The sequence below is a fragment of the Phyllobates terribilis genome, unplaced genomic scaffold (genome assembly GCF_046119375.1).
Source record: "Phyllobates terribilis strain yellow unplaced genomic scaffold, ASM4611937v1 Scaffold_11__3_contigs__length_659146591, whole genome shotgun sequence".
Taxonomy (NCBI): Eukaryota; Metazoa; Chordata; class Amphibia; order Anura; family Dendrobatidae; genus Phyllobates; species Phyllobates terribilis.
In genome coordinates, this window is record NW_027362771.1 from 408,533,127 (window position 1) to 408,555,199 (window position 22,073).

Sequence of the window (22,073 nt, forward strand, 5' to 3'; positions counted from 1 at the left end):
TCCAAATCGGAGTCCAATGCCGCCACCACAACTCCTTTCTGCAAAATGCTCTCCTCCTCCTCGGCACCGACCGTAGGAGAGAAGCTGCGAGATAAAGCATCGGCTTGAACATTCTTAGTACCAGGGATATAGGTAACAGAAAAATGAAACTGAGAAAAAAAAAGTGCCCACCTAGCTTGACGGGCATTCAAGCGCTTGGCAGCATCCAGATAGATCAAATTCTTATGATCTTTGAAAACCTGAATAGGAAATCTAGCGCCTTCCAAAAAATGACGCCAATGTTCAAACGCAAGTTTAATAGCCGGCAACTCCCGATTTCCAACATCATAATTCAGTTCGGTTTCCGAAAAATTTTTCGAAAAGAAGGCACAAGGTTGTACTCCACCCTTGTTCTCCTGAGACAAAACTGCTCCGACCCCCACCGATGAAGCATCGACCTCGACCAAAAAAGGTTTGGTCTCATCAGGCTGCATAAGGATAGGGGCAGAACTGAACCTCTCTTTGAGATACTCAAATGCTTCAATGGCTTCAGTAGTCCACTGGGTCGTATTCGCACCTTTCCTGGTGAGATCGGTTAGAGGTTTAACAATTACAGAAAATTTCTTAATGGATTTCCTGTAATAACTGGCAAAACCCAAAAACCTCTGTATATATTTCAAACCAATAGGCCTAGGCCATTCCTGCACAGCCTGAACCTTCACCGGGTCCATCTCAAAGCCCTCGCTGGAGACAATGTAGCCCAAAAAACTAATTTTCTGCACCGCAAACTCACATTTCTCCAGCTTAGCAAAGAGTGAATTATCACTCAATAACTGCAAAACTTCATGTACACTCTGCCAATGGGACTCTAAATCTGGTGAATAAATCAAAATGTCATCCAAATGCACAACCACATTCTTACCAATCAAAGGTCTCAGGATGTCATGAATAAGGTTCTGAAAAAATGCAGGTGCATTGGTAAGACCGAAGGGCATCACCAGATTCTCAAAATGACCTACTGGAGTGTTAAAAGCAGTTTTCCATTTATCACCCTCCTTCACGCGTAACAAATTGTATGCCCCTCGGAGATCAATTTTTGAGAATCACTTGGCTCCCACTAACTGGTTAAACAAGTCAGGAATTAACGGCAATGGGTAGGAATTGCGTACGGTAATCTTATTAATTTCACGAAAATCCAGACATGGACGTAAACCGTCGTCCTTTTTTTTAACAAAGAAGAATCCGACTGCCACAGGCGACTTAGAAGGTCTAATGTGACCAGCAGCCAGGCTAGTCTCTATGTACTCCTCTAAGACCTTTCTTTCAGGGATTTTCAGATTAAACAAGCGACTTTTGGGAAGAGTAGCACCTTGAACAAACTCAGTGGCGCAATCATAATCCCTATGAGGAGGTAAAACTTGCGACTCCTCCTCCGAAAAAACCCTCCAAAAATCTTGAATTGACACTGGTAATTCCCCTTTTTCCACAGCCGCAATGCGACCATTACAACATTTATAATAGCACTTCGGACTCCAAGACTTAATCACATTAGTAGACCAGTCCAACAAAGGATTGTGCAGTTTTAACCAAGGCAATCCTAGAACAACTGGAGAGGGCAAATTAGCCAAAACAACCAAGTCCAAAATTTCTTGGTGAACACCATTGATAGTGAGAGGAAATGCAGCAGTCTTGTGAGTAATACATTTCAAAGGAGTGTTATCAATTGCAACCACAGAAATAGGAGATGACAAAGGTTTGGATTTCAATTTAAGTTTTTCCAAAAACCCTTTATCAATCACATTAAATGTTGAACCACAATCCACAAATACCTGAAATTCAATAAAATCTCCCTGCAGAGTAGTACACCCAGAAAGGAACACTCCTGCAGAGCGTAAACAAGCTATACGGGCGTAACTGACCTTTTTTTTTTCTTTACTTAAACAGCGCTCACAATACTTAATCAAATGATCAGCTTTACCACAATAAAGACACAAACCTTCGGCAAATCTCCGATCTCTTTCTTGAGAGCGGAGTGACATCGCCCCAACCTCCATTGGTTCTCCGCTGTCAGAGCAGATTTTCTGGAAACTAGGACCTGAAGTTACAGGAGTTTTTACATCATTGACCCTGGACCTTATTCTCCTGTCCACACGAACAGCTAACTGCATAGCTTCCTGCAGAGTCTCAGGTGCAGGGAATGCAATTAGCAAATCCTTAACCCTTTCACTCAGACCAGCAAGAAATAAACTTTTCAGCGCCGAATCATTCCACTTAACTTCTGAAGCCCATCTCCTGAAGTGTGTGCAATAAATTTCAACATCATCTGACCCCTGATTCAAACGTCTAAGTTCTGATTGAGCAGATGAGATTCGATCAGGATCGTCCTATAATAGCCCCATAGCAGAAAAAAATTCCTCAACAGAACTTAAACACGGATCATTAGGTTGGAGAGAAAAGGCCCACCCCTGTGGTTCTTTGCGCAAAAGTGACATAATAAAACCAATGCGCTGTGATTCATTCCCAGAGGACCTCAGTCTCAAACGAAAATATAACAAACAAGCATTTTTAAAGGAAAAAAAATCTTGCTGTTTACCATAAAAAATATCAGACAGTCCTACCTTGGGTTCAACAAAATGCGCTCCAGGACAGCTACTCACGTGTTGCTGAAGCTCGGCCACCTCCAGAGACAATCCCTGCAGGCGTTGAGCCAACTCCAGAACGGAAACCATACTGATCCCCGAATTTCTTTCCTTTAGTTTTTTTTTTTTTTTTTTGGGCTGGACTTACTGTTAAGATCTGCAACATAAACTAAGGAAAGAATGGGAAAAGCTGTCCCTACAGTAAGACTAAGCTGAGTCCCTACGATGTAGCGGGCAGCCTGTTCCTTGGGAACAGACCCGCCTTCGTTCTCGACTAGTCTGAACGGAGACCTATAGAATTAAGGGAGGGGTACCTAAAAGAACTAAGGACTGGGACAAAAATGGGACACCTCCTAACAGAAGTTGTTGCAGAGCAAAAAGACAAACTGACAAAAAGTACAAGAGGTCCCAGAGGACCAAGCAAACTAGACAGAGATAGGCACCGAAGCACGTGGCTAGAGAGACAGGCAAAAAACACTGAAGTCCAGCAAAGCCAGAAGGGCGGAGCTGGAATATATAGGCAGCTGGTCACGTGACTGCAAAACACAAGATAGCAAAAACTAAGAGGAGGGTTCTAACAGCAACAAGCAGAAGAGACTTGTTTGGGCTAAAGAACACAAGTAATGGACAACCATTACTGTAATGGACAACCATTATGAAATTCAACCGTCCTGGGAACCATGGAAAGGTAAGGATGATGTTGGTTTATTATTTTACTTTTATTGCAGAAGACATTGGTTTCAGCTGGAATGGGCATGATGGTAAGTATGGTTTAATTTAGAACATTAAAAAATTGTGTGTTTATTTCAATTAAAGGACTTTATTCTGGGTGTTTGTGTTTTTTTTAAATACTTTACTAGAAATTCATGGCGGTCATGTCTAATATCTGCGTGACCCCATGAATTTCGGGCTTAGGGCCAGCTGATAATACCAAGCTGACCCTAACACCTTTAGTACCCAGTGAGCCATCGCACCAGGGCCCTGGATGAGTTGGGTACAGTGCCAGAAGATGGCGCTTCTATGAACGCGCCATTTTCTGGGGTGGCTGCGGACTGCAATTTGCAGCGGGGGGGGTTGCCCAGAAAGCTTGGGCCTCCCTGCGCTGTGGATTCCATCCCCCAGCTGCCTAGTTGTACCTGGCTGGACACAAAAATAGGGCTCTCTGCCCCCCCCCCCGCTGCAAATTGCAGTCCGCAACCACCCCAGAAAATGGCGCATTCATAGAAGCGCCATCTTCTGGCGCTGTACCCAACTCATCCAGGGCCCTGGTGCGGTGGCTCACTGGGTAATACACTGTGTTCCAAATTATTATGCAAATAATATTTTCTCAGATTTTCCCAAATTACCTATATGAATTGCCGTCATTGTAATTTTCCAGTCAAATAACTACTAGAGTACAATTGAAAGGTTTTTGTACAAACTGCCTATGATAACAGTATATTTTTAAAAAAATAAAAAACTCAAACTGCACTCAAAATGCATGTTCCAAATTATTATGCACAGCAAAGTTTTCAACCTTTTCATTTTAATAAAGAACAAAAAAATGGTCATTTTTGAAATTATAAGCATTAGCAGGTTATTACAAACAGAAATCAAACAGTTTTCAACTCAAAACTTTATTCTAGGTGATGTTACATTTGCACATAGGACCCCTTGTTCGAAAGGAGCTTCTGAACTCTCTCGTCCATTGAATTTGTCAGGTTTTGGATAGTTTCTGCTTTAATTGTTTTACATGAGGACAGAATACCCTCCCAGAGCTGTTGCTTAGATGTGACCTGCCTCCCGCCATCATAGACACTCCTTTTGATGATGCTCCAGAGGTTCTCAATGGGGTTGAGGTCAGGGGAGCATGGGTGGCACACCATAAGTTTGTCCCCTTTTATGCCCATAGCAGCCAGAGATGCAGATGTGTTATGTGCAGCATGAGACGGGGCATGGCAAGCTGGATGGCAGCTTTTGGCTGCGCTCCAGCCTGTCATGTGAATGTAGCAGAGCTGAAGCTGTCCTGGGAACCATGGAAATGTAAGGATGATGTTGGTTTATTATTTTATTTTTATTGCAGGAGATCGTTGGCTTCAGCTGGAATGGGCGTGATGGTAAGTATGGTTTAATTTAGAACAATAAAGAATTGTGTGTTTATTTCAATTAAAGGACTTTATTCTGGGTGTTTGTGTTTTTTTTTAACTTTGACTATGGGGTTAGTAATGGGGGTGTCTTATAGACGCCTCTCCATTACTAACCTCGGCTTGATGTCAGCTTGCATTATAAGCTGACATCCATCCCAGCCCTATTACCCCACTGCCACCGCTACAGGGCAGTGGGAAGAGCGAGGCTAAGTGCCAGAATTGGCGCATCCTATGGATGCGCCCTCTCTGGGACGGCTGACGGCTGGTGTTTCTAGCCTGGGAGGGGGCCAATATTCATGGCACCCTTCCTGGGCTATTAATATCAGCCCCCAGCTGTCTGTCTAGCCTTTGCTAGCTATTAAAATAGGGGGGACCCCAAGTCAATTTTTTGGGGTCCCCCATTTTAATAGCTAGTAAAGGCTAGGTATTCAGCTGGGGGCTGATATTAGTAGCCTGGGAAGCTCCGTGGGTATTACTCCCTTCCCAGGCTTCAAACATCTGCCCCAGCCATCTGCTTAACCTCCGCTAGAGACTAAAATTACGGGGAACCCCACGCCAATTTTTTTTTTTTAATAAGTTATTTTAACACTAAATGACAAGTACAGTAATCAACACTATCATTGTACTTATTATATATGTGACTGACATGTTTCTATATAATCGATGTGTGATGCTCTATTCTTTCTGTTCTAAATTGTCGGGTACCGCTGCTGAATTGCCGGACGGCTTTTTTCAAAGAGAGTGTCTTCTGAGCAGTTTGTCAGCTTTTGGACACCTTTGAAGGTGTTTTCTATTTGTTTTTATTTGCCTGCCATTGGTTTTAACGGTGTTCGACGGTGTTTGACAGTGTTCTAAGGTGTTCGACGAACAGTTCCATGAACATCCCGGTGTTCGACGAACCGAACTCGAACACTACGGGGGTGGCTCAACACTAATTATATACTTAACAAAAAAAGTGTGAAGCAACTGAAAATATGTCTTATATTCTAGGTTCTTCAAAGTAGCCACCTTTTGCTTTGATGACTGCTTTGCACACTCTTGGCATTCTCTTGATGAGCTTCAAGAGGTAGTCACCAGAAATGGTTTTCACTTCACAGGTGTGCCCTGTCAGGTTTAATAAGTGGGATTTCTTGCCTTATAAATAGGGTTTGGACCATCAGTTGTGTTGTGCAGAAGTCTGGTGGATACACAGCTGATAGTCCTACTGAATAGACTGTTAGAATTTGTATTATGGCAAGAAAATAGCAGCTAAGTAAAGAAAAACGAGTGACCATCATTACTTTAAAAAATGAAGGTCAGTCAGTGCAAAAAATTGGGAAAACTTTGAAAGTGTCCCCAAGTGCAGTTGCAAAAACCATCCAGCGCTACAAAGAAACTGGCTCACATGAGGACCGCCCCAAGAAAGGAAGACCAAGAGTCACCTCTGCTTCTGAGGATAAGTTTATCCGAGTCACCAGCCTCAGAAATCTCAGGTTAACAGCAGCTCAGATTAGAGACCAGGTCAATGCCACACAGAGTTCTAGCAGCGGACACATCTCTTCAACAACTGTTAAGAGGAGACTTTGTGCAGCAGGCCTTCATGGTAAAATAGCTGCTAGGAAACCACTGCTAAGGACAGGCAACAAGCAGAAGAGACTTGTTTGGGCTAAAGAACACAAGTAATGGACATTAGACCAGTGGAAATCTGTGCTTTGGTCTTATGAGTCCAAATTTGAGATCTTTGGTTCCAACCACCGTGTCTTTGTGTGACGCAGAAAAGGTGAACGGATGGACTCTACATGCCTGGTTCACACCGTGAAGCATGGAGGAGGAGGTGTGATGGTGTGGGGGTGCTTTGCTGGTGACACTGTTGGGGATTTATTCAAAATTGAAGGCATACTGAAGCAGCAGGGAATAGCATCTTGCAGCGGCATGCTATTCCATCCGGTTTACGTTTAGTTGGACCATCATTTCTTTTTCAACAGGACAATGACTCCAAACACACCTCCAGGCTGTGTAAGGGCTATTTGACCAAGAAGGAGAGTGATGGGGTGCTACGCCAGATGACCTGGCCTCCACAGTCACCAGACCTGAACCCAATCAAGATGGTTTGGGGTGAGCTGGACCGCAAAGTGAAGGCAAAAGGGCCAACAAGTGCTAATCATCTCTGGGAACTCCTTCAAGATTGTTGGAAGACCATTTCCGGTGACTACCTCTTGAAGCTCATCAAGAAAATTCCAAGAGTGTGCAAAGCAGTCATCAAAGCAAAAGGTGGCTACTTTGAAGAACCTAGAATATAAGATATATTTTCAGTTGTTTCACACTTTTTTGTTAAGTATATAATTCCACATGTGTTAATTCATAGTTTTGATGCCTTCAGTGTGAATGTACAATTTTCATTGTCAAGAAAATACAGAAAAATCTTTAAATGCGAAGGTGTGTCCAAACTTTTGTGCAGAATTATTAGGCAAGTTGTATTTTAGAGGATTATTTTTATTATTGATTAACAGCTATGTTCTCAATCAACCCAAAAGACTCATAAATATTCAACCTTAATATTTTTGGCAGTTGGAGTGTTTTTTTTTTAGATTTGGCTATCTTAGGAGGATATCTGTTTGTGCAGCTAATTATTACTGTGCAGAATTATTAGGCAACTTAATAAAAACCAAATAGAATCCAATCTCACTTGTTTATTTTCACCAGGTAAACCAATATCAGTGCACAAAATTTAGAAATAAACATTTCAGACATGCAAAAACAAAAACCAAAAAAATTAGTGATCAATATAGCCATCTTTCTTTATGATGACACTCAACAGCCTTCCATCCATAGATTCTGTCAGTTGCTTGATCTGTTTTCGATCAACATTGCGTGCAGCAGTCACCACAGCCTCCCAGACACTGTTCCGAGAGGTGTACTGTTTTCCCTCCCTGTAGATCTCACATTTTATGATGGACCACAGGTTCTCTATGGTCTTCAGATCAGGTGAACAAGGGGGCCATGTCATTATTTTTTCTTCTTTTAGACCTTTACTGGCCAGCCACACTGTGGAGTAGTTGGATGCATGTGATGGGGAATTGTCCTGCAGGAAAATCATGTTTTTCTTGAACAATACCGACTTCTACCTGTACCACTGCATGAAGAAGTAGTCTTCCAGAAACTGGCAGTAGGTCTGGGTAGGGCCAGCGTCAGCACCAGGCTTAGCCGGGCAAGTGCCGGGGCCCTGGACCATCAGAGGGGCCCACTTGTTATCGGGACCCGTGCCGCTTCCCCAGCATCTGTGCAGGGCTGCCGGTGCTGTACAAGCCCTACTCTGCTTCATGCAGCAGCAGCAGTGTGCGGTCAGTATGCTGCTGCTCCACCACCAATCAGGCCCAGTGCTGTCACTTTCAAGACATGGCCACGCGCTGTGCGCTGTGCGGCTGTGTCTGGTAGTAATGACACGCAGGGGCGACACTGCGCCTTTAATTGTGCTTGTGTGTCGCACCTGCCGCGTCATTACTACCAGAAAAAGCCGCACTGCGCACAGCGCACTGCCATGTCTTGAAAGTGACAGCACTGGGCCTGATTGGTGGAGCAGCAGCACACTGACCGCACACTGCTGCTGCTGCATGTAGCAGAGCAGGGCTTGAACAGCACCGGCGGTCCTGCACAGATGCTGGGGAAGCGGCCCAGGCCCTGACGGCGAGTGGGCCCCCTGATGGTCCAGGGCCATGTGACACGCCTGAGGCCCTGCACTGCCACATGACTGAGGAGCTGGACGGGACATAGTCCAGGGGGCAGGTGAGCGAGCTTCCCCAATGCCCATATAAAAAATATTTCTTGTGCATGTATGATGTGAATGTCTGTGTATGTCAGTGTGTATGACTGTGTATATATATTTATGTCTGTTTTATATTTGTTTTTAAGAATGTGTTCCAATATGTATGTGTATGTATCTGTGCGTGTCTGCGTATTGTGTGTGTATATCTGGGTACCATGTTCATGTGTGTATGTATGTGCATGCCTGCATACCTTGTGCATGCGCATGTCTGTGCACTGCGTGTGCGTGTCTGCGTATTGTGTGCGTGTCTGCGTATTGTGTGCGTGTCTGCATATTGTGTGTGCGTGTCTGCGTATTGCGTGTATGGGTGTCTGCATATTGTGTGTGCGTGTCTGCGTATTGTGTGTGCGTGTCAGCGTATATTGTGTGTGCGTGTCTGCATATTGTGTGAGTACGTGTCTGCGTAGTGCGTGTCTGCGTATTGCGTGTGTGCGTGTCTGCGTATTGTGTGTGTGCGTGTCTGCGTATTGTGTGTATGTGTTCGTGTCTGCGTATTGGGTGTGTGTGTGCGTGCATACTGTGTGTGTGTCTGCGTACTGTGTGTGTGCATGCATGTCTGCGTACTGTGTGTGCGTGCATGTCTGCGTACTGTGTGTGTGTGTGTGCATATTTGCATATGTGAAGGATGAGGGGGCAGGCTGGGCCCTGTGTTGTATACCTATATTTCTCTGCCGTATCTGTGCATCATGAATCGTGGTATGTGCTAAAGAGACCCACTGAGACTCTTTCACCTGGGGCCCACAGAAACCTGGAGCCGGCACTGGGTCTGGGAGTTGAGCTTCACTCCATCCTCAACCCGAAAAGGTCCCACAAGTTCATCTTTGATGATACCAGCCCATACCAGTACCCCACCTCCACCTTGCTGGCGTCTGAGTCGGAGTGGAGCTCTCTGCCCTTTACTGATCAAGCCTCTGGCCCATCCATCTGGCCCATCAAGAGTCACTCTCATTTCATCAGTCCATCAAACCTTTGAAAAATCAGTCTTAAGATATTTCTTGGCCCGTTCTTGACGTTTTACCTTATGTTTCTTGTTCAATGGTGGTCGTTTTTCTGCCTTCCTTACCTTGGCCATGTCCCTGAGTATCGCAAACCTTGTGCTTTTTGATACTCCAGTAACGCTGCAGCTCTGAAATATGGCAAAACTGGTGGCGAATGGCATCTTGGCAGCTTCACGCTTAATTTTCCTCAATTCATGGGCAGTTATCAAGCAGTGATGAAGGTTGTCCGCAACTGAAACGTCGCCACTCCGGGCTAATAAAGTCCATATTTTTTCAAAGACCTTTTGGAGAGGTGCCTGATATTTTTTTGCTATAGATTTAGAGAGATATATGGAAAAATATCAGCAACCAGCCAAAAACTATCAAATTAGGAAAAAATAGAATGGAAACAGCACTTTACTGAAAATAAGTGATACAGACTTTATTCCCCCATCTGAACTGATGGATAAAGTTGGCCTTTTTCACTTATTTCCACTGGAGCGCTGCTTCAACTCTATTATTCAACTTGCTCCATTTTTAGACACGAGATGTAAATGTGGATTTTTATTAGCAGATATGGGTGATACATGCTGTGGTTACTCTGTAGTCTTCTCTCGCCTCTACACATAATATATATAGACAGGAGACCCCTTTATATAGATTGTCCCCCTTTCTATTACAACCATTTGATAAATGAGCTCTTAGGGTCACTACACTGCTGCTGACCAGAGGCGCTGCCTAGCAACCAGCCTCTGGGGGCATGTCTCAGAACACAGCATGCTGAGCTGCCAATCCCAAGATGGTCGCTCCCATAACTGTGATTCTGTTATTTCAAAACTAGTGATGAGCGAACATGCTCGCTACTGCTCGGTGCTCGCCCGAGCATCTCACTGCTTGAGATGCTCGGCGCTCGCTGAGTACTTCAGGGGTTGATTGGCGGGAGCTCGGGTCACCTCCCTGCATGTTTGGCGCTCTTTAGAGCGCCAATCAACATGCAGGGATTGCCTGCCACTCATTGTAATTCTGTAGCCATGGTGGTTGTGGCATTACAGTGATTGGCTGGCCGCACAGCGTCATCAGGTCTATATCAGACCTGGTGCCGCCATGCTCGTCACAGTCACTCCGGAATCGGGCAGAGTAGGGAGAGGTGCTGCTGAGCTAGGGAGAGATTTGCTTGAGTATTAGGTAGTGTAGGGAGAAAAACCATACATTACACATATCCAACTTAACAAACAGTCCTTTTGAGGACTAACTAATCCATCTGCAGAGATATCAGGCAGACAGGGTATATAGGCAGGCAGGCAGTGTATAGAGGCAGGCAGTATATATAGCAGACTGCAGTGCATATAGCACAAGAGGCTCCATTCCAATTCTGCCTTCTGCTACTGTTAGATATTTCTATACAAAGACCCAGGTATCAGAAGCCAGGAATACATTTTTTTGGATCTTAATCCTCATTATTTGCTTAAAAAGCAATCCAGAGAACAAAGTTTTTCTGCGCCATTTGCTTGTTGGCACTGCAGAATACAGCCAGGTCCTTTCCATATTACAGAGCTAGAAATCCAGCTATTCAAAACTGTGTTTTCTCCGTCACATGGATCATATATACGTTGTCAGAAAATACTGCCATTTCTGGCCTCCATTAAAAATTTCCTTCAGTGTGTCAGTGAAGCAATTCACACCAGTTTGCTGTTCAAACTACTTACCTACAGGCCAGGTATTTAAAACTCTGTTTTCTCTATCACACGGATCACATATAAGTTCGCTCCAAACTCAGTCATTTGTAGTGAGCGTGGAAGATACTGTCAATCATTTAAAATGGGCAAGGCACGTGGCAAGGGACGGGGAACTGGATGTGATGGTGATAGTGCATGCAGAGGCTGAGGACAAGGCCATGGGCAAGCTAAAATTGTGCCACAACAAACACCCACATCTTCTCGCCCGACTCTCCTGTCCCAATTCCGAGGGGACCGGACCACACCACTATTGAACCCAGAGCAGTGTCGAAAGGTTGTTGATTGGATAGCGGATAATGCTTCCAGTCACTTAGCCACCACCACCACCACCCTGTCTTCCACACGGTCAAGTCTCAGTAGCCGTGAGTCTGGACCGCATATTCCTCACCCTGATCTTCCTTCCTCCCACTATGCCAAGTGCCCGGAGACAACTGATCCCACAATTGGACACTCTGAAGGGCTGTTCACTTTTCCATTTATAGATTTGGGCCTCTCGCCCGGTCCACTTGAAGCGGGGCAAGAGGAGATCATGTGTAGCGATGCCCAAATTTTTGAGCAGCCACGGTCCCACGAAGGCGACGGTGGCAAAGTGTCACAAGAGGTGGACGATGATGAGACACAATTGCCAGAAAGTCAGGAGCAGGACCAGGGTGCGGAAGTGCAAGACGAGGTGGTGGATGATATAGTAACTGACAAAACCTGGCAGTAGGACATGCAGAGCGAGGACAGCAGCACACAGGGGGAGGGAGGCAGAGCACCCCAACAGGCAGACAGAAGGCAGGCAACCGCTCCCCGTACCACCAACATGAAGGAAGTTGCCAGTACAACTGTTAGGTCTTCCCGAGTCTGGTTGTTTTTAAAGACTCTGCCGATAACCCCAAAAAGGCCATTTGCACCACCTGCCAGGCCAGCATCAGCAGGGGTGGCAAAACGGCCAGCCTGACCACCACCAGCATGATCAGGCACATGGAAGCAAAGCACCTGACTTTGTGGGCCGAACCCCAGGGTCCAGGAACAGTGTCTGCAGGTGGCACCATTGTTTCTTCCGCTGTTGTGCATGCAAGCCAATCTCCTGTCCATGGTGCATGTGAAGATGCCTCCTGCCCTGCACCTGTCGTTGCGCACTCTCAAGTAGCAGCATCAGGAAGCACGTCCATGTCCTTGTCCCAGTGCAGCGTTCAGTTGTCCATACCCCAGTCCTTGGAACGCAAGCGCAAATATGCAGCCAACGCCCCACAGGCCACACTACTAAATTCTCACATTTCACAACTGCTTGCACTCGAAATATTGCCCTTTAGGCTCGTGGAGACTGAAGCATTTCGCAACCTGATGGCAATGGCCGTCCCTCGGTGCACGGTCCCCAGCCGCCACTATTTCTACTGGTGTGCCGTCCCCGCATTACACAAGCACGTGTCCCAAAACATTAGCTGTGCCCTTAACAACGCAGTTACCGGGAAAGTTCACCTAACCACGGACACGTGGACAAGTGCTTGTGGGCAGGGATGGTACATCTCGCTGATGGCACACTGAGTTAACATAGTGGAAGCCGGGACCCAGTCGAACCTTGGGACGGAACACGTCCTCCCGACGCCAAGGATTGCGGGCCCTAAATCAATCAGGGTTGCCCCCACGGTCTACAGCTCCTGCACCTCATCCTCTTCAGCCTCCTCCTCCTCATCAGCCTCCATCTTCAAAATGACCACATCAGTCACAAGCTGGAAGCACTGCAGCACCGCCTTGGCCAAGTGGCAACAGGCTGTGCTGAAGCTAATATGCTTAGGTGACAAACCGCACAATGCTAAAGAGTTGTGGACAGCTCAGAGAGCAGGCAGATCTGTGGCTCACACATCTGAACCTACAGCCAGGCATAGTCGTGTGTGACAATGGCTGTAACCTGGTGTCGTCTCTGAGGCGAGATGAGCTCACACACGTACCATGCCTGGCCCATGTGCTTAACCTCATGGTTCAGTGGTTTCTCAAATCCTACCCGGAGCTGCCGGATCTGCTTGTTAAAGTACGCCACCATTGTGCCCATTTTAGAAAGTCAGCTACAGCTTCCGCCGCCCTTGCTGTGTTTCAGCAGTGTTTGCAGCTTCCGGATCACAGACTGGTGTGTGATGTCCCCACACGTTGGAACTCTACAATGAATATGTTGGTAAGGATTTGTGAGCAGAAGAGGGCAATTGTTGAGTACCAGCATCAACAAGGCCGTCGGTATTCAGTTCAGACTCCACACATAACACCCCAGGAGTGGATATGGATGTCAGACACATGTACCATCCTCCAAAACTTTGAGGACTCCACCAAGATGGTGAGCGGCGATGACATCATAATTAGCGTCACCATCTTCTCTGTATTCTGAAACTCTCTCTGCTCACAATCAAAGAGCATGCATTGCAGGCGGAGCACGATGAGATGGAACAAGGAACCATACAGGGTGATTACACACAGCCCAGCCTTATCTCATCCCAACGTGGATTGGGTGACAATGAGGAAGAGGAGGAGGAGGAGGAAGGACAGGAGCTAGTTTAATGCGCTATAGACCGCACTACCTGCACAGCTGTCATACCGTCTGTTCAGTGTGGATCGCCAGAAGACAGAGTGGAGGAGGAGGAGGAGAGCATGGTCAGTCATTCCTCTTGGTGAGGACACGGAAGTCTTGCCTGTTAGTAGTCTGGCACGCATCGCTGAGTTTATGCTACGCTGCCTTTCCCATGACCCTCGCGTTCTCAAAATTTTGGGTGACAGTCATTACTGGTTGGTGACATTTCTAGACCGACGCTACAAGGAGAACTTTATATCTCTTATTCCTGAGGCGGACAGGTCTACAAAAATGTGGCTGTACAAGAAGGACCTTGTTGCGGAACTATTAAAAAAATTCCCATCTGAAAACGCTGGAGGCAGAGGGCACACTTCGTTGAACAACCAAGGAGTACAGGCAAGGGAGACACAACTTCAATCCAGCAGAGGCACGGGGACACTGTCAAAGTTCTGGGAGAGTTTTCTCAGCCCCTCCCATCGCACAGGCCCTGAGGCGCGGGGTACTCTCACAAGGAGTGCAAAGTTTGGGAAGATGCTGAGGGAGTACCTTTCTGACCGTACCAACATCCTCCATGTTTCCTCTGTGCCTTATAATTATTGGATATCCAAGCTGGATACGTGGAATGAACTGGCTCTCTATGCCTTGGAGGTCCTTGCCTGCCCTGCCGCCAGCGTTTTATTAGAGCGGGTTTTTAGTGCCGCTGGTGGAATTATAACTGACAAGCGTATCCGCCTGTCAACTGAAAATGCTGACAGGCTGACTCTTATAAAAATGAACAAGGGCTGGATTGGGCCAGACTTCTCAACACCACCAAATGATAGCAGCGTAACATAAACTCAAATCCAGTGTCTTTTCTTGGGAGGTGTATTCCCATGCACCTTTTCACACCCAGACATGGGTATACGCTTCCTGATTTTGGCTATTTGCTCTTGTCCTCCTCCTTCTCCTCATCCTCCACCACCATATCACCAGGGTGACCATGGTCCGTGATGCAACACCCACATAATTTTTTTAAAGGGTGTTTATGATGCCCGTAAAAAAAAAAAATTTATACTGTATGTTCATGTATACCCCCCAGGGGTAAATGTTTGTCAGCCCATACACTTAGTGTATGGGCATTACAAGTGTAGGAGGCCCCTCCTTTCTAATGGGAAAAAAAATTTATGAGACCCTCCTCCACGTCTCTTCCAAGGGGCATTGGAGTGCCTCCAAATTTTTGGCAACCCTTGCATTCATTGCATAGGCCAACACTATGGGAGACCCACTTCCTAATAATGGGAACATTGTTTTGAGGAGGCCCTCTGATCTCCATGTCTCTTCCAAGGGGCATTGAAGTGCCTCCAAATTTTTGGCAGCCCTTGCATTCACTGCATAGGCCAACACTATGGGAGACTCCTTTCTAATGGGAATTTGTCATTACTGTGGCCTTGCTCTATGTCTCTTTAAATTGCTAGTGGGGTTTTTCCTAAATTTGATCAGCCGTTGGACTCACTGCATACCCTATAACTGTATAGCAGACTCTCTCCTTTCTAATGGGAATTTGTCGTTACTGTGGCCCTGCTCTAGGTGTCTTTCAGAGTCCCTCCATCATCAATGAAACAGGATATGTCTGATTATGTGTCACACACCACATTGCCAGATAAGGTTGTAAAATGTTAAAATGATATTTCCCGGTGAATGCATTTTTTTAACGTAAAAAAAAAATAGTAGGATCTTTCTTTAGTATAAAAACGGAGTTGCCAATGTAACCTCAATGTAATCACATTCTTCAGCTCCTGCAGCTCCTCCTCCATTTCTGAAATGACCACATCAGTCACAAGCTGAAAGCACTGCAGCATTGCCTTGGCCAAGCGGCAACAGGCTGTGCTGAAGATAACATGCTTAAAGCTTAGGTGAAAAACTGCCCAGTGCTGCAGAGTTGTTGAAAGCTGTAACACAGAAGCTTAATGTGTGGCTCTCACCGCTGAACATACAGCCAAGCATGGTCGTGTGTGACAAGTGGCAGAACCTGGTGAAGGACAAATGACAGCCGGAGTAGATATGGTTTCCCTCTATGCGAGTCCTTTCACCAAGCTAAAGAATATGGCTGTGGTGAAATACAACTCCAACTGAGAAGCTGTTTCAGATTGAAAAACATTGTGCCCACCAGAGGATTTGATTCTGAGGGCTCACCTTTCTCCCCCGCTAAAGAGCCCCATAGCAGCTGCAAAGTTAGCGCTATCATGAACTCTCCTGATGTAGAAGCCAAGGGCACACCAGAGGATTCTCTGGTGGGACCGTCCAACCCTGCCAAGAAGCAGTCCTGGCTAAGTGTGTGGGAAGGTTCCCAGACACTCTATGGCTGCTTTTTTACTGAGGTGGAAACCCACTCAAACATGGGGAGAACATACAAAGTCCTTGCAGATGTTGTCCTTGCTGGGATTTGAACCCAAGATCCCAGCGCTGCAAGGCTTCAGTGCTCACCACTGATCCAATGTGCTGCAGTTCACCCTCTAGTATCTAACAGGCTGGAGAAACTTGCACCTACTGCCACTTTATCTTAAGCTCCTTTGTGAGAAACTAATGTATTTGGGCAGCCACTCAGTCTACCAAATAAAATTCCTGAGAAGGAAATTGGGGATGGCTTCGCTACTGTTACTGGGGGCAGTGCTAATACCATGGCGTCGTACCATAGTTTACTGGAAATATTCCAGGCTGGTAGGAGGCAAGCAAATTCCCACAGAAAAGTACCAGCAGTAATGTTCAGGGACCCGCGCTTGTAGAAGGCGGAGAAAACACCGGGAGAAATAGTGACGGCTGAGGGCTGAGTATGGACACAAGGCATGAGGCATGAGGTAGTGAAAAGCTTCCGCCTCCATGAGCCTAAAAGGCCACATTTCAAGTGCAAGGAGCTGCCCAGAAATCTGGCAGTTTAGTATTGCAGCCTGTGGGTGGGTGGTGGCTGCATACTTGCGCTTGCATTCCAAGTAACAGAAAACTAAGCAGATGGTGGCTTCTATTATCATCATGGCCTCATCTCGGCACTATGAACTCTCCTGAAGGAGAAGCCAGGGCCCACCGGAGGAGAAATGACAGCTGCGTAGATATGGTTTCCAAAGTCCTTTCACCAAGCTAAAGAATGTGGCTGTGGTGAAATACAACTCTCAGCAAAAAAAGCTGTGGACTGGCTCTGTGTACCGTCCCTGGCCACATTCACCTGTCCACGTGTTTCTGGTTAGGCGGTCCTTCCCAGTAAGTGCACTGGGGAGGGCACGGGTAATGTTGTGAGACCCGTTCTTGTGGAAGGCGGAGACGACACCGGGAGAAACAGTGACGGCTGGGGACCGAGTATGGACACCCGGCCTCCGCCGGCATGAGGTTATGAAAAGCTTCCGCCTCCACGAGCCTCAAAGGCCACATTTCAATTGAAAGCTGCTTTAGAGGACTTCCTGGGAGAAAAGACAGCTGGGTAGATATGGTTTCCCAAGTCCTTTCACCAAGCTAAAGAATATGGCTGTGGTGAAATACAGCTCAGCAAAAAAAGCTGTGGACTGGCTCCGTACCGTCCCTGGCCACATTCACCTGTCCACGTGTTTGTAGTTAGGCGGTCCTTCCCAATAAGTGCACTGAGGAGCGCACGGGTAATGTTGTGGGACCCGTGCTTGTGGAAGGCGGAGACACTGGGACAAATAGTGGCGGTTAGGGACCGAGTATGGATACCCGGTCGCCGCCATAAGCTTCCGCCTCCATGAGCCTAAAAGGCCACATTTCAAGTGCAAGCAGCTGTCAAAAATTTAGCAGTATAGTATTGCAGCCTGTGGGTTGGTGGGTGGCTGGCTGCATACTTACGCTTGCATTCCAGGGAATGGGGTAGGGACAACTGAACGCTGCACTGGGACAAGGACGTGGACGGTGATTGTTGCAAGTCTGCAATGACAGGTGCATGGCGGGAGGCATCTTCGCATGCGCCAAGGATCACTTATGATGGGCACACTTTTAGGCAGTGAACTGGGAGTCAGAGATGCTTCCAGAAGTCTTCCCCATGCTGTCCCATGTCTTTTCAGCACTTTATGCATGTGTCTGATGATGTGTCACACACCTCATGGCCAGATAAGGTTGTAAAATGTTAAAATGAAATTTCCTGGTGAATGCATTTGTTTTGGTTGAAAGCAATGCAAAAGTGCAACAACGCATCAAAAACGCTACGTGTGAACATAGCCCAAGGTGTGGAGGAGTATTTTTGGTTTTGGTTATTTATTTTATCTTATATACAAGTCATTACCCTGGAAAGGATGTTCCTTAACATATTTCCCAGAAAAATCCATTTTGGTTTTGTTTTTGTATGTTTTATTGTGAGTCCGTAAAAGTGGCATAATACTCTGACAACGTTGTTGACAGCAGTGATGTGGGAGTCAGAGATGCTTCCAGGGGTCTTCCCCATGCTGTTCCCATGTCATTTTAGCACTGTTCCCATCGATTTGGGCAATTTTTAGGCCCTCTACAGACCGTCGGGGGGAGCAGCCTTTCCCATAGACTTACACTGGGCTCGTTGCTCGGGTAGAGCACCCGAGTATTCCAATGTGCTCGACCCGAGCAACGAGTACCCGAGCATTTTAGTGCTCACTCATCACTATTCATAATGCAAGTAATTCTTCCAAAGGTAATTTATTTCATGTTAATTTATATCTACAGTTTCCTTACTGTAATATGCCACAATATGTGTGGAGATGATAGGTCCTCTTTAATTATCCTATTATGTACTTACTTATATACTTCATGCCTCAAAAGCACCTAAGTCTTTAGCTATAAGCTAAACTGGTCTATGCATCTATTGTAACAAAGAACGGGACTGGAATTGTAATCTGTAGTTAACCGTATTTTTCGGACTATAAGACACACCCTAAATTTTGGGGTGGAATATAGGAAAAAAATATTTTTTATAAGATAGGGGGCCATCTTAGTGAGGGTCACAGGAGGCAGGGTCTTTCAAGAAGCCGGTACTCCAGCAGCAGGGAGTTGCGGTGGTGGTGGAGCAGGATCGCAGGGCCCTTCATTCCCTCCCTCAGTAGCCTGGTAGCTGCAACAGAAGAGGTGAGATGGCTGAGGCCCGGTGTCTGGCTGAGGCCCTGTGCCTGGCTGAGGCCCTCTGCCTGGCTGAGGCCCAGTGTCTGGCTGAGGCCCAGTGTCTGGCTGAGGCCTGGTGCCTGCCTGGGGCCGATGTCTGTCTGGGGGCCGCGACCGGCATCTGTCTGGGGGCCGCGTCCAGTGTCTGGCTGGGGGCCGCGTCCAGTGTCTGGCTGGGTGCCGCGTCCGGTGTCTGGCTAGGGGCCTGTGAGCGGTGTGGCAGAGCGGCGTATGCGGCTTTCCGGTGTGCGTGGCCATCTTCCTGAAGCTGTGATCTACAGGAAAATGTCTGCCAGAGCTACCAGTCTGTACATTCGCCGGCTCAAGCATTTATCTACCCTATCACCTTTCAGGTGCGGCTTTATATTCTTTCCCCCTGCTGGTATTTCCTGCTGGTGATAGTCTCATTTGGATATCCAGCCATACTGCTGTATTTTAAGTCAGTGAAAGACCAGCTAGGGTTTGTCTCATTGCTGTTTATGTTCTTTACTTTGCACCTATCTACTGTTTCTTTTTAGGAAATAAGCTGCATATTTTCTAACAGTGTTGTATTTTGTGGTTTACTTTACTCACTTTGGGATATCTTTCTATTTCAGCACACTTTCCCTTCTGCAGGTAATTTACACTCTGCTCTGCCCTCCAGTTCTTTAGGAGGAACGTGAAGTGCTTGATGGCCTTTCAGGCAATATAGGTCTGAGTTGCCATTGTCTAGTCTGCTGTTAGGGCTTATATCAGCTCATGCATCCCACTAGGGATTGCAGGGTCAGGATCTCTAGTCTGTACAGCAGCTGCAGAATGTATGTCATACCTGTGTACCATCCAGGGTTTACAAAGAAGAGGCCATAGCACTCACCAGGGTGCTGCAGCTCCTTCAAAGAACTGATCAACCTGATCTCCAAAAGTTGGATCCTACCAATCTAATATTAATGGTCTATCCTAAGAATGAGTTATAAATAACAAATTCTCAGACGTTCCCCTTGAATGTAGGGGAAGAGTTATTTCTACACAAAAAATAATGCACACATGCCTGAAGTAAAGACTACACTTCCAAAAACACAAGGCTAGCTCTCTACAAAGTATGAGCCTATAATACAGGATGTAATTATAATGTATAAGACATTCTACAGTCATGGCCAAAAGTATTGAGAATGAGACAAATAGTAATTTTTCCAAAGTTTACTGCTTCATTTTTTGTAATGGCAATTTGCATATACTCCTGAATGTCAAAGAGTGATCAGCTTAACAGCAATTACTGTACTTGCAAAGTCAATATTTGCCCAGAAAATGAACTTTAACCCCCAAAACACATTTCAACATCATTGCAGTCCTGCCTTAAAAGGAGCAGCTAACATCGTTTTAGTGATTGATCCATTAACACAGGTGTGGGTGTTGATGAGGACAGGGCTGGCGATCAGTCATGATTAAGTAAGAATGACATCACTGGACACTTTAAAAGGAGGCTGGTTCTTGGTATCATTGTTTCTCTTCAGTTAACCATGGTTATCTCTAAAGAAACACGTGCAGCCATCATTGCACTGCACAAAAATGGCCTAACAGGGAAGAGTATCGCAGCTACAAAGATTGCACCTCAGTCAACAATCTATCACATCATCAAGAACTTCAAGGAGAGAGCTTCCATTGTTGTCAAAATGGCTCCAGGGCGCCCAAGAAAGACCAGCAAGCGCCAGGACCGTATCTTAAAACTGTTTCAGCTGCGGGATCGGACTACCAGCAGTGCCGAGCTTGCTCAGGAATGGCAGCAGGCTGGTGTGAGTGCTTCTGCACGCACTGTGAGGCAGAGACTCTTTGAGCAAGGGCTGGTTTCAAGGAGGGCAGCAAAGAAGCCACTTCTCTCCAGAAAAAACATCAGGGACCGACTGATATTCTGCAAAAGGTACAGGGAGTGGACTGCTGAGGACTGGGGCAAAGTCATTTTCTCTGATGAATCCCCTTTTCGATTGTTTGGGACATCTGGAAAACAGCTTATTCGGAGAAGAAGGGGTGAGCGCTACCACCAGTCTTGTCTCATGCCAACTGTAAAGCATCCTGAAACCATTCATGTGTGGGGTTGCTTCTCAGCCAAGGGAATCGGCTCACTCACAGTCTTGCCTAAAAACACAGCCATGAATAAAGAATGGTACCAGAATGTCCTCCAAGAGCAACTTCTCCCAACCGTCCAAGAGCAGTTTGGCGCCCAACAATGCCTTTTCCAGCATGATGGAGCACCTTGCCATAAAGCAAAGGTGATAACTAAATGGCTCATGGAACAAAACATAGAGATTTTGGGTCCATGGCCTGGAAACTCCCCAGATCTTAATCCCATTGAGAACTTGTGGTCAATCATCTAGAGACGGGTGGACAAACAAAAACCAACAAATTCTGGCAAAATGCAAGCATTGATTATGCAAGAATGGACTGCTATCAGTCAGGATTTGGTCCAAAAGTTGATTGAGAGCATGCCAGGGAGAATTACAGAGGTCTTGAAGAAGAAGGGGCAACACTGCAAATATTGACTTGCTGCATTAACCCATTCTAACTGTCAATATAACCTATTGGTACTCATAATATGATTGCAATTATATTTCTGTATGTGATATAAACATCAGACAAACACTAATAAAAACCAGAGGCCAGCAGATCATGTGAAAATATAATTTTGGTGTCATTCTCAAAACTTTTGGCCATGACTGTATATGTTCACTTTGAGTGTTCAAGCATCCAAATTAAAAGATGTATTTTCAAGTTATTAAACTGATTTAGTTAGTTTGAAAGAATGAAAATAAGCCCGTTTAAAATTGTCTTGATTTTTCAATCTGTTGTCATTCTCCTGCAATGAGAGCTTTTATCTTTAATAGTGTACAGCTGATATCCATGGAACTCGGCCACTAGTGTCTATCAAGACCCTGACCGAGTGTGTGTGAAGTACCTACATTCCAAGAGAAGGGTTAACTCAGAATATCTCAACCACCTCTCTCCTGCCCATTTATTTCTATACAGCAGTAAGCTGCTCACATCAGTCACCATCCCTCTCAGCTCCTTACAAGCTGCTGTTAAAAAGCTTACTAAATAACAGCCTGTAACATGAACTTCTTCTACTGAAGTTCTCCTAATCATGGCTCTCTGTCTGGAGCTCTATATTTGTTCAAATGCCCTGTTATCTTAGGATGTA